This window comes from Grammomys surdaster, unplaced genomic scaffold (assembly GCF_004785775.1).
Source record: "Grammomys surdaster isolate TR1022 unplaced genomic scaffold, NIH_TR_1.0 97, whole genome shotgun sequence".
NCBI lineage: Eukaryota > Metazoa > Chordata > Mammalia > Rodentia > Muridae > Grammomys > Grammomys surdaster.
In genome coordinates, this window is record NW_021604576.1 from 17,620,062 (window position 1) to 17,628,925 (window position 8,864).

The following is an 8,864-nucleotide window of genomic DNA, read 5'->3' on the forward strand; positions in this document are numbered from 1 at the left end:
CTGAGGTGTGAGGTGACTCAGACACTGTGAAAAAAAAAGGGTTGTACATCTAGACCCGGCTTTTCCTCTGTCAGACAGCGTGGCCTTGAGATGCTGTGTCTAAAGAAGCTCTGAAAACCAAGTTCGCTGCTAAATGAGATAGAGACCCTTGTTCAAATGATTCCCATAAAACAGGCGTTTAAAATCAAAAGTCTTTTGCCTATTCATTCATTCTCTGAGCATGTGCAAATCCTTTCAGGGTTTGGAGTGGGGTACTGGCTTTGGAAACAGGGAAGAAATAAGATGATTCCCTGCACAAATATTAGATAACCACTCTTAAAAAAAAAAAAAATGTTAGGGCTTTTCACCAAGATGGCGGCAAAAGTGACAAAGGAAGCTCCTGCTCCTCCCAAAGCCGAAGCCAAATCGAAGGGCTCGATGTGCCTAAGAAGGCAGGCTAAAAGGCATCCACAAAAAGAAGATCTGCATGTTACCCGTCTTCTGGGGGCCCAAGACCCTGCAGCAGGTATTTTAGGAGGCAGCCTAAATACCCTTGAAGGGATGCACCCAGGAGAAACAAGCTTGACCACTATGCTATCACCAAATTCCCGACCACCGGGTCATTCATGAAGAAGATAGAGGAAAATGACACGCTTGTGTTCACTGTGGATGTCAAGGCCAACAAGCACCAGATCAAACAGGATGTGAAGAAACTTTATGACATTGATGTGGCCAAAGTCAATACCCTGATAAGGCCTGATGGAGAGACGAAGGCCTGTGTTCACTTGGCCCCTGATTACGATGCTCTGAATGTTGCCAACAAGATTGGGATCATCTAAACTGAAATCAGCTGGCTAATTCTAAATATACACTTGGTTTTCCACAAATAAATAAATTAAATAAATAAATAAATAAGCAAGCAAGTGTTGGGCCTCAAAGAAACCCAGGATCAATGGCTAACTGGGGTGGGTATTAACATATCAAAGCCGACACTGGCTGCCCAGCTCTCTCTATGAGTTCTTGTTACAGAGGCCTGGCTTCTCCCAGCACCTGTCTCCTACCTCAAACCTCTCCAGTCCCGAGCTTTGCTTCCCTTCCTTCTCTTCAGTCTCTTTTCCTATAAAACCCTGCCATTTTGGTTATGTGCTATCTTGGTCCCCCTCTTGGCTCCTGTCCCCTCTCTTGCCCTCTCTTCTCTTCTATCTTTGTCTTTCTCACTCCCCTCCACCCCTTCTCTCATGGCCATGTTCAGTCTGGACTCTTGTAGCTGCCTCTAGCTATGTTCTCCCTCATAGCTACAATTCTCCTCAACCATACTTAGAGGCAGCCATGCCTTTATTTTCATTTAAAAAAAATTAGAAGGGTCCTATCTTTCTTTTGCAAAAACAGATCTTCAGAAATAATTGATTGCTTCGGCCTAATGGCTGAGCAGAGAGATGTCTAGGTTTCTTTTCTCCTTGCTGTCCTTGTCAGTCTGTTCCTCCACAGCAGGCCCTCCCACCCCTTCCCTCCCAGGTTTTAGCTTTAGCTCTGCTTTGATCCCGTTTTCTGTGGTTGTCTATTTGAAGTACAGTGGGATCCAAACACACCTGGGAAGTTACTCTTTGAAGAGAGACCAGGAGATAAGGACATCTAGCTTGTATAAAAAGATCATTAGAGATGTCTCATTAGCAAATATGCCTCTGCCTGTTTATGGTCAGGGATCTGAGAGTTAAGAGAGAGCAATTAGTAGGAAGGTGGAGAGATTCAGATGCTGCTCCTGTTGGAGTCTGCAAGTCTTGATGAAATACTGTCCCTCAAAGAGACCAACCACTCACAGGTTGGTCATACCAGACAGACACATTTCACTCCAGGGTACAAATAGAGACACCTGTCCTTACTGGGTTGATTTATGTTCAGGTGGCTGTAATTTCCTCACCTCTGAAGCCGTGGCCATGCCTACTCTCTGAGAACTCCCAGAGCATCAGACTTCTTTGTTTCCCATCAGACTTGGGGACTCACTTCAAGGTGAATGAGGAGTATAGCTGTCACCATGGAACCTGGTACGCGTTTCCTACACAGCAGAGTGGAGAGACTCCCAGGCTGCTGGTAACAGAAAGGTCTTGAAAAGGCCTTCATTCGAGATGTACAATACACTTCGAGAACTTTGCATCTGTGGCAGTTAGTGGCCCCTTTTATTAGCATGTCCAGTGGCCCCTTTTGGAACTTGTACCCCTTGATCCTTAAACTTTAGGCACAATCACCAGAGGTGATCAGAGCTGACAAAAATATGATTGTCAGAACTTTAGATCATCTGGGGTGAGTATCTGGGTTATCTCACTAAGCAAGAAAGCCAGACCAGTAAAACTGCCTCCTGAGGAGATGGACAGCAATCAGGGACTGGGAGCAGCATCAGGAATCACAAGGAGCACACAGGTTATAAAGATTTCTGGTGGAGTAGGAGATAAAAAGCAGGCCAGATACTACGGGGTGAGCGGCCACCACCTGAAAAGGTCTAGGGAGGGGGGCTAGAGGGACTTAATATAGAGCACAGTGTCTCTGCTTAATGAGAGGGGCGGACCAGCCACTGCTCTTAGTGCTTCACCATTCGACAGCAGAACCAGGGGTCTTTTTATAGAGGACAGAGGAGATTTTATAGCACAAGCCTGCAACCAGGCTCTCTGACTCTTGGGGAAAAAGCCAGGAAGCCAGTGGGGAACAGTATGTGTAGCAATCCATATTCTCTCTAATATAAAGTCACTTCACCAGGGAGAGACTCTGGTCCTGAGGAGGCCCATTCATTCAGGACTCCAGTTGCCTGTCCGAATCTGTGAAATGGGGAGAGGTAATGCAAAGGCCCGTGGCCTGAGCAGCTGCTAGATTCTAGCGTTACATTCTGACACTGGCCCACCAGTGTTGGGAACCCATGGGGCCCCGCCTCGACTCAAGGGAGCAAATATGCAGACAAAGTGTGGGACAGAAACTGAAGGAGGGGTCATCTGGAGACCATTCCACCTGAGTATCCATCCCATGTGCAGTCACCAAAGGTAGATGCTGATGTGGTTGTCAGGAAGTGCATGCTGACAGGAGCCTGATATAGCTGTCTCCTTAGAGGTCTGCCAGAGCCTGACATATTCAGAGGCAGATGCTCACAGCTAACCATTGAACTGATCAAGGGGTTCCCAATGGAGGAGTGAGAGAGAAGACTGAAGGAGCTGAAAGGGTTTGTGGCCCCATGAGGAGAGCAACAACCAGAGCTCCCAGGGTCTAAACCACCAGCCTGGGAGCACATAGGGAGGGACCCATAGCTCCAGCTATATATGTAAGGGAGGATGGCCTTTTCAGGCATAGGTGGGAGAGGAGATCCTTGGTCCCATGAAGGCTGGATGCTGTGGGGGGGGGAAATCCAAGGTGGGGGAGGTAGGAATGGGGGGGGCACATCCTCATAGAAGCAAGAGGAGGAGGGATGGAATAGGGGGAGTCCTGGGGGGGGGATGGGATAAGGGGATAACATCTGAAATGTAAATAAAATATCCAATAAAAAAAAAAGAAAGTGTAGCAAGTGGGATCATCAGAGGAGGAACTTGAAGAACATATGTCAGGAAATCTAACCTTGCTAGGTGCTTAGGTAAGGCCTTTCTGGGACATGGAGGATGAGCAGGATAAAGTCAGTCAGACACAGGTGGAAGGAATACTGAGAGACACAGAGGCAAGATGGTGGCCATAGAGCAAATGAGAAAGGGACAGAGGCATGGAGTGGAGAAGGGAGGCAGGCATTGGACCAAGGCATTGGGGGGAAATCCTTACCTCAGATCCTCAGCTACTATTGACACATTTTCAGCAGGAGATGCCATCACTCAGCTGCTGTGCCGGGAGCTCACACTGACACTGTGCACAGAAGCATTGTGTGGGGAGAAGATGGCAGACAGGGAAGCTGGGACTCCACTTGACATTTGGAGGTATGTGCCAAGTCGGCAAGAGATACCATTTGCTCAGTGGTCTAGTGAATAACGTCCATTGTAGAGGGAATGAATTGCTCCAAAGGATAGGTTAAAAAGTGAAAACAGTCAGCCTCAGCCCCGACAGACCCAAACTCTGAAAGAAAAGGTAAACAGAAGACACTATGAAAGCCATTCTTTATCTAGACCCAGCCTTCCCTTTATCAGACAGCATGTCCTTGAAACTCTGTGCCTAAATTAAATTCTGTAAACCAGGCCCTATATTATACAGGATATTTCTAAAAAAAAAAAAAAGAAAGAAAGAAAAAGAAAAGAAAGAAAAGAAAAAGAAAGACTGAGAGAGCACAGCCCCAGAGGAGAGGAAGATGAAGATGGAAAGGAAGGCACCCTGGGAAGCTGGGAGAGAAGACGGGCTTGACCAGCAGTATTAACATCACCAGAGAACTATAGCAGTAATAAGTGACATCAGAGGGCAACAGCAGTGTTAAGTGACATCAGAGGATAACGGCAGTGTGAAATGACATCATCAGAGGACTGCACCAGTGCTGTGACATCAGAGGGTAGCAAGAGAGGACACTCTCTTTGCTCTCAATTAAATAAAATAACACTGTGATTTAGGAAAACATGTTAATTGAGAGGTTACTGGGAATTTATCCAGAGGACATAACTCAAGCATCCATGTATATCACCACAATGACTTTGCTTACAGTCCACAATAAAGCTGGATGGCAACGCAATCTCACAATCTTTAATCCTTACAACAGAGAATTGACGAAACCAACAGATAAAATTTCACAAAGTATATTGCCATGATGTGTCTGAAATTCATTCACATGTGAGCCTGTGACTGAGTCTCTGTCATGTGCTGTTCACCGGTTCTCATGAATCCCCCTTACATTCTCCCACATACCACAGATGTTCTAGACTGCTCAGGCATCCCCTCCTAGATGACTGCTCAGGAGAATTTTGTTCCATAATCAAATTCTGGGTCTATTTGATCTTCTGATAACTCTATTAGGATGTTTATAAGCTGATGTGCTTTTTAATTGTTTCTCTTGTCCCAGAGACACAAAGAGTACGTTTCGTTAATGGGTTCTGTAACCCCAGTTCTTTATTTTTATTGCTAATGGACTCTCCAGTAATATAAAATGACTGATGAGTGCAGTCAGATAGAAGCAGAAAAATCAATACCTGTCCCGGCTCCATATTAGTTAAAAGCAGGTGAAGAGATGAGGCTGACAGACAATAGGATTTCCTCTGCCTCCCCCGAGTATTGGAAAATGGGGACAATGATCTAAGATGGGCTGAGAAACTCTCTACAAAGGAGGGCCTTTCCCTTCTGCGTAATAGTGAGTGAGGAGTTGAGCAGTTCTTGAAATGCTAAAGAAGTGTCTCCAGTAGAGGGCAGTGCTACACGCACACAGTTTGAGCATTGCCTCTCTGGGACTGCTCGCCTTCCACCTAACAAGAGGTGTAGTGACTTGGGCCATCACATTGGAAGGCCCACCTTTTGGTCAGACATACGTGTAGATAGCAAAGCCTGAGGCACTGCAGGTTCACGTTTGATGAGCTGGTAGACATAGCAAACATGCTCAGTACTGTGTATGTATCATCTCATTTAGCCTTCATAATGGGACTGTTGTCATTGTCCCTGTTGATAGACAAGGATGTGGAGGGAGCTTGCCCAAGCACATCCCTCTAACAGTGGAGCCGTGAACTCGGTTGTGCTCTGTAAGATCAGGGTTTAGTTCCCATGGTGGTAACAGTGACAGGCCACATTGTCTGTTCTGTTCTACCATTCATTACCTCCCCCTGTGACATTTCTAGACCATAGGGACTCTTACATCCAGCCACAACTAATGGCGAGCTTTGGGTATGAAAGTGCTTGGTGCTTGTGAAAGAATTAAGTTTGAGTCACCATCTAAAAGTGCTTTAGTGTGTTGGGGAGCGGTACTATCGAATAGGTTTGGCATGCTTTCTAATTTGTCTTCATTTATAGTCAAAGTCAGTAGACAGCAATGATAAACACGCACACTGGGAGAGAAACATGAAAACAAACCTAAATGGATACATATTGCCAAAGGCAAAGCGCAAATGGTTACCTATGCCTGCCTCTTTAGCTGTTACTTGTAATTTTCTTAAAACCTTCCATTAAAGACCAAATTAGTTACGACTTCTTAACATTGTCTACAGACAATGTTTTCTGCCAGTTGTCAACCCCAGGGCAGTATGAGTTTGAATGAGATGATGCATGAAGATTCCCTTTCATGTTTTTAACAAGAGCGCTCCCCACACCTCTCTTCTCTGTGGGGCAGTGGACTTTGAGAGGAAGCCTGGTCCTCAGTTGAGCTAAAGGGTTTGAAATCCCAGGGACCCTGAAGGGACAGTAGCAGCTTTGCCTTCTCCTGGTCACCAGCTCCCTGTCATATAGCCACAGTTCCCTATAGATTTGTGGCAATCAGTCACATAAGGGCAACACTACAAGCCCTCCCACATGTAGATGAGGCATCCCTAATATCTCAGACCAAGACAATAGGAAAAGAGACTTGACCTGTGGTCACTAGGTTCAAGACTGAAATCTCCATGCTAATGAGGTACCTAGAGGCCTGAAGGGCATTTCCAACAAGATTCCCTTCCCAGACATTCCTCCTTGCAAAAGGTATTTAATCTCAGGCCCATCCTGAGGAGTGGGATATGGTTTTACACATCTACTTTCCACCATGACAATAGACACCTCAGAACCATGGACTGGATCTTTTCATCGAGATCTGCCTTGGGGAGCCATGGAGAAGAAGGCCTTTTTGCACTCCCAGTCACAACCACTATGAAGCCTGCCACCCTCAAGCCAAGGACAATCACCATGGGACTACCTGGAGCTCCTCTTTTCCACTAAACCCAGCCTCTGGGACCCCTACTTTGTACTCAGCTATTCAACAACTCCCAGCGGTGCCTGGATGTCCAAGAGCGTAAGAACCCCATGCCCTGGCCTGGCCGTAGGCCCAGGAACCTCTGAGTCAGCTCTGGCTTTCCCACCCAGGAGCAATGCCTCAGGGCTTCCCTATGGCCCAGCACCTGTGCATCGGAGCAGACAAATTTTGACAGTGAAGTCAAATTTGAGTTCTGTCTCCCCAAGTGGCCGTGCACTGTAGAGGAGTGGATGCAGGACCCACAACCCAACACTTCACTACTACTTCAGTCTACCACACCACACTCTCCATATTTGCCCTTCTTCCTGTGGGAGATAATGATATTGACTCTTGCTCACCTATGCTGTGTTATCTTTTGTTTGTTGATTGATTGATTGATTGATTGATTAATTGTGTTGTGTTGTTTGTTTGAGACAGTTCTCTGTGTCAGCCTGGATGTGCTGGGAGTCACTCTATAGACAAAGCTGGCCTCAAATTCACACAGATCCACCTGCCTCAGTCTCCCCAGTGCTGGGATTAAAGGTGTGCACTGCCACCACCCAAAAATGGTACTACTTTTTCCATGTGCCTCCAGGGTGTGTCTTTGACCATCTCTGTAATAACAAGAACTTTTACATTAATTATCTAGTACAGTGCAATAGAGGCCACTGCGAGAAGAATCAGGGCATGTTTTTGTACTTTAAGAAACTAGGAGGACTGGAGTCATGGCTCAATCATCAAAGTTAGACTCACCACCAAAATGACAAGACATTAAAGAGTGTTGTGTTGCGATGACACTGGGAACGGCAAAGGGTTTCAGGGTAGAGAACTGGATGATAATTTCTCAAAGGCGTCACACTGATCCTAAGAGTTCTCTGGGGAAAAAATTTAACTTTGAGTCTTCATATTACCTCATGAAAAATTAATACATGCATATAGGCATATACCCATAAATTATGGGTATGTATGAAAGAATGCAGCGTGCAGTCGTTAAGAGCTTAGTTCTGAAACAAACTGTGTAAGCTGACGTTCCAGAGAGCTTGTCTAGCTATACATCGTATAAAGACTCCTTGTCTGAAAAATGGGACCACACAGGGTCTTAATGGGGAGTCTGTGAATTAATACATAAATGCGGACAGCCTCTGTTGTCTAATCAGCACTTTATAATCCCCAGTCATTCTTATTACTAGCAAGAAATGGCCTGTAATTGAAATGTGTTTGTATTTACAGTCGCACTACTATCAACAGTACCTCAACTTCAAAGCCAACAGAGAAAGAAGAGCCTGGACACCTAACAGTGTGTTCACACCGAGCACCATCCAAACATCATTAAAACGGGTCCCACAATGATGAATTTTTAGGAGTTTGATTGGGGAAAATGAGTGAGAGGATTGAGTCACTCCTCAAAGCTCACAGTGACAAAGAAATACCGAACAAAATGACACATGTCAAAATGGCCGATACCACCATCCCACCCCCAGGGACAATTATGGGCAAACTCCCATGGGTTGATATTTGAGTGATAGATAATAATGTTTAAATGTTCTCATTTTACTTTAATAAGTGAACTTCCTTTAGAACTGTAGCAAGAAAGGTGTATGGCAGTTTTGCTTTGGAATTTAAGTGCAGTTGCTTCAGGTGAACACTGGGCTCTTTGAGACCACCGCCTTTCAAGGTATCACTAAGCTCCTCATGGTTGGAAACAGTTCTGTCAGTGGACCAAGCTGCTTTCAGAACAGTAAGGTGCAGTTTGCTCTGTCCCGGCATTCCCTCCAAGTCCTGTGAGTTCTGAATCACAGAGTCTGTTTCGCTACGGTCCCATGACTCTCATGCTGTCACTGTAAGGCCGAAGTCATCTCTCTTGTAACAGTTAAAAACACACTCTCATTGCTTCATTTGTCTTAGACACTGTGTATTTATTCTACTATGCCAATGTGTGTAAACATAGAAGAGAGTCTCACCATAGGAGATAGCCCTGAAGAAATAGAGACTTAGGTGCCCAGTAGCCCCTGTATTTTTTTCATGAGAATTTTGCAAAAAG

The 8,864-nt window shown here is 45.5% G+C and overlaps 1 pseudogene; it reads left to right on the forward strand.

Moving 5' to 3' along the window:
- The first annotated feature begins 351 nt into the window (after positions 1 to 351).
- On the forward strand, positions 352 to 818 carry LOC114631704 (annotated as a pseudogene).
- The last annotated feature ends 8,046 nt before the right edge of the window (positions 819 to 8,864 follow it).